The sequence below is a fragment of the Rattus norvegicus genome, chromosome 5, assembly GCF_036323735.1.
Source record: "Rattus norvegicus strain BN/NHsdMcwi chromosome 5, GRCr8, whole genome shotgun sequence".
NCBI classification, from domain to species: domain Eukaryota; kingdom Metazoa; phylum Chordata; class Mammalia; order Rodentia; family Muridae; genus Rattus; species Rattus norvegicus.
This window is the reverse complement of record NC_086023.1, coordinates 169,179,953-169,184,690: the sequence shown is the minus strand read 5'-3', so window position 1 is coordinate 169,184,690 and position 4,738 is coordinate 169,179,953.

The following is a 4,738-nucleotide window of genomic DNA, read 5'->3' as shown; positions in this document are numbered from 1 at the left end:
ACTAGTTTTCTTGAAGGTGGGATTCCTCCTAAAACAGAATCTCCCCAGAGACTAGGTGTTGGAACCCAACACCCAGCTACCAGCGACATTAAATTACAGCTGCCTGGAAGCTTCCTTCTAATGGGGCAGTAACTCAGTCGGTCACCTGGTTAGCTTTTGTCAGACTCCTGAAATCCTGCAATAAAATTCCCTGGTGGAGATGTTTACAGCCTTGGGACCGGGCAAGTGTCAGTTAACACTAGCCTTACTGTGTGGGAAGTTGCCGCTTGACAAGAACCCAGGTTGGTTTGGGCACTGGAGAAGTATGAAGACTGTGCTAGCTGAAGTTGATTTTTCACACCAGTATATTCTAGGGAATTGTGGAACACTGCAAATATGGACTGGGTTCAATTAGAACTGCAGGGCTCCCTGGCCACCATCCTGTTCCTTCTGGCTTCTTTCTGTCCTTTCTTCTGTCATCCCAAGTCAGCAAGATGAGACTGAACCCTCTCTGATTCTCTCACCCTAATGTCCAGCCTGTGGAACCACTGTGTATTGGAGAGATGCGGTTTGCTCAGCGCCACACAGAGTTGGGGGTCAAGCTGGGACCATCACTTGACAGTTTCCCACTCACAGCAGCTGCCATCAAAGCAGAACCCATCTCCAGCCTCCAGTCTTCGGAGATAGAAATCTCAGTCTACACCGCTTCTCTCATAGACACGTGCTTTCCTAGTACACCGCGAGAGGCCACCTACAACCCAGTGTTCTTTTCCTTGAGCCGTCCCAGAAAGCTCCGAGAAGGAGATGCTCTTTACACTGCTCTTAGATATGATGATTCTCTCAAGGACAAGAAGAGTGAATACAAATTCTAGGCCTTGGGGACAAGCAAAGGGCTTGACAGGCCAGACATTTGGACTTACCCTCTTTGAATTTAACTGCCAAGACACTGTTTGTTGGAGGTATGGTTGTGTGTGTGTGTGTGTGTGTGTGTGTGTGTGTTTGTGTGTTTGTGTCTGTCTGTCTGTCTGTCTGTCTGTCCGTCCATCCATCCATCTGTCCATTTTCTATATTGTTGCATTTTTTTCTGTCTCTTTTGGTTGTGCTGTGTTCTTCCTTTTGACACCAGATACTGCAGGACTCCAGTAAGGTTGTCAGTTTGGCTATGACAGCCTGGAGTCTTAAGAGTGACCCCCCAAGCCAAGAAACACAAAGCTGGTTTTGCAAGACCCCAGAGCCAACACCCTGATGGCTTGTGGAAAGACAGAAGACTCTGCAGTTGCCTAACAGGACAGAAGGAATGGGTGAGGCTTGGTGTAAGACTCTTGGATTCAACCCCCGGACCCTCCAGCACTTCTGGAAGCCTTCATTGGGACCATTATGCTCTCGGGGAAACTGGAATGGTGGATATTAGAGATCAGAGCGGGCTGTTCTCTGGTTCAAGTGATTTCAGTGGAAGATGGATTAGCAGCCACATGCCCTTGTATTAGAGCCTCACATGCCCTTGTGCATTGATTTTACTTAACCGACCAATGACATCCAAATGGTCAATACCTGTCTCTTCATATCCAAACCATGGAATAGGCATCTATCTCTTCAAGTGTTAGACCCTAAAAGCATTAACCTGGCCATTGGAAGATACATAATGCAACAGGTTGATACTATGTGTTGCCTTTTAAAAAAAGGATACATGTTGACTGAAAAGAAAACTGTATAGAACCAAATAGAGAGATACCTGAAGTCTCCCTGTTGCAGTTCAATCTGACACAAGCTGTTGTTTCTGGGCTGAACACGTAGGACCAGATCACAAGCTCCCTGAGGTTAGCACAGCATGGAGGGTCTGGTTCCCAGCTTCCCATGCACAGTAGTCATGTTAGCTGTCAGTCACTCATGTTGAAGGCCAAAGAATGTCCGGGTGATAGAGCAAGACAAGCAAGTGTTGCAAGCATCTGAGGTAAACGACAGGGTTTTATGCTGGGATTTCCATCACAGGGCAACGGCTCTGAAGCACAGAAGGGCTCTCCTTAGTGGGGTTTTGAATACACTTGGATTCACTACATACATTCTACATACATACATACTACATACATACATACACAGAATCCACTGCTTCGTTTCCACCACACTGCTTACCTGGGGAACCAGATACACACAAGCTGTGACCTGAACAACAGGGATCACAAACTCACCAATGGTGTTTACCATCTGTTTGCTTGCAAACTTTTAAAACCAATCAATGAATTAATTAATTTCCCAATACTCACAAGTTTTTTAAGTTGAATGCTTTGAAGTCTTCCTTCCTCCCCTTTTTCATTTACGACAAAACTCTGTTTAGTTTGGTTTTCCTAAATTATTTCCTGGTACAATAAACTGTTAGCTATTTATACTCTTACATGGAACACTGGTCTTTCTCAAGAGAAAAATGAAAGCCGGTGTTCACAGCCCCTCCTTTAACTAACCACCTATCTTGCAGACCTGTAAGGCCAAGGGTTTAGTGTTTACCTTTCCTTAAACGGGTTTGGAAACTGTGTCAGTGAGCAGAAGTAACTGGGCATATTCGAGTTGGGGCAGAGGAGGCAGGTGTAATATTTTTGTAGATGAATTTCTCTCCCAGATTTTAAAAGTTCTTTCTGTATTTTGGAAACATCTCTAAGGTAACACACACTCGTTAACTTTCCATGTATATTTGTCACTTTGATGCTGCTGCAAAAACACACAGGGAAAGAGGAAGGGGGAGAAAATCCTCTGGGCTTAGGCTGGAATGTCGCAGAACTTTTAGAGTTAGGTTGATTTGCTGATTTCCAGTCTGACAAGGAACCGGGACCCCCGCATTTGGGTTGTTAATGTTTCCTCTCTGGAACTTGTTGCTTCCCAAAGCAAAGCTCTGCCCAAAAAAGCACTAGGAAAGTGTGTCCAGCTCTAGCTTGCTGCATCCTGGCTGGGTGATGATAACAGCATTGAATTTAAATGGGGGGTTTCCATGGTGATGGACCCAGAATTGCAGCATCCACAGGTGCATGGTTGGGAGGTCCCATGGCTCTTTTTGTGTGCATGCGTGGGGTGCGTGCGGTGTGTAGATGTGTGCAACATGCACAGTGTGTGTGGGGGCCAGAGGTCAATGGCAGCCGCCTTCCTCTTTCTACCTCATTTCTGTTTCCCACATTTTTATTTTTAAATATATTTGGAATTGGTATATAATTGCATCACTCTCCTCTCTCCAGGCTCTCCCTCCACTGAGTCCCCATACCCACAACTTTTGAACTGATAGCCTCTTTGACTAGTATTACATGCGTATACATGTGTGTATGTATACATATGCATGGTTGTATATGTGAATATAACCTCTGAGTCTGTTTTGTTTGTGCATACATGGTTTCAAGGCTGGCCCCTCTGTATTGAACAGTCAATAAGGAGGCGCATCCCTGGAGGCTAGATCTCCTAGTCCCAGTAATTAATATTTGCCTAAGAGTAGAACCCCACAAAATCCCCTTTCCACACTAGTGCATCCGACACTGCTCTGTCATGTTCCTGTGGCCGTTTCTGTTCGACTTTGCTTTGCTGTGGCCCTGTGTTCTGACTCTTACAATCTTTCCACCCCCTCTTCTGTGTTGTTCTCCAAGCCATAAGTGCAGGAGCTGTGACTGTAAAAGGAAGGACTCCTAGCCAAACCTGGGGCTTGCCGATGGCCGGCCACACCCCTGAGATCCTCTCACCACAGCCTCCCAGTGCTGGAATGACAGACCTACAGCAGAGCGCTCAACTTCTTACCATAGCTGCTGAGGACCCAAAATCAAGCCCTCCCGGATGCACAGCAAGCGCTTAACTCACTGAGCCATTTCTCTGCACCACCTCTCTCTCTCCTATGACTCTCCCAGGGCAGCGGCAGAGGAACAGCAACAATGTAAAACTAGCTAATGCCCGAAAAGATTCCCGCTGAGGAAATCTTGGATGAGAGTTTGTCCCCGTGCTGGGAGGGAATTCATCCAAAAGCCTGATGTTATCAACAATACGGAGGCACCTTTGACACACGCAGCGCTGAGTGTGGGAGAGCACTGGCTTTTCTAGACGTGCTCTGACCCAGCAGGGTGAGCGTGTGAGCAGGGTCTCTGCCTCTAGCCTGAGGTTCTCAGTGAAGTGTGGGTTCGCTCTTCTGATGATTCTAAGGTGGTGATGATCATAAAACCAAGGTTACACGCACCAAGTGTCCTGTGTCGCGAATGAGTTAGACCTAGGCTTGAAGGAGCCTGACGAGGCTCATAAGCCTCAGGAAACATCTTTATGGAAGCCTCACCAGCTTGTTTGAGCCTGGCTTGCGTCTTGGGACACAGTGGGGAACAAGGTCTCCCTATGTAGCCCTGATTATCACTGAACACCAAGTCCTCCCCCGTCAGTCTCTTGAGCCCCAGAGTCCTGGGAGTGTAGTTCCAGGTCACCATGCCCTTTCTGGTTCCTTTGTCAAGCAAAGCCATTGCTGAAGTTGAGGCCCCACAGCAGTGAGATTTGGGGACAAGTCAGAGCAGTGGAGGCACAGAGAAGCAGGTAGGAGAGGACCCAAGTAAGAGAACCACAGAGCTAGGAAGGGAGGTGTCAGCTGTATGTGCGTGAGAGATCCCTCCATCCACATTGAGATGCCCACTGGGGAGTGTCGCTTTACAGCCAGCCCTAATGTTGAGATTTCCTGGGTGCAGCTTCCATGACATACGCAAAGGACATGACCTCACAGTAGGTGCACAGACATGACCTCACAGTAGGTGCACTGATC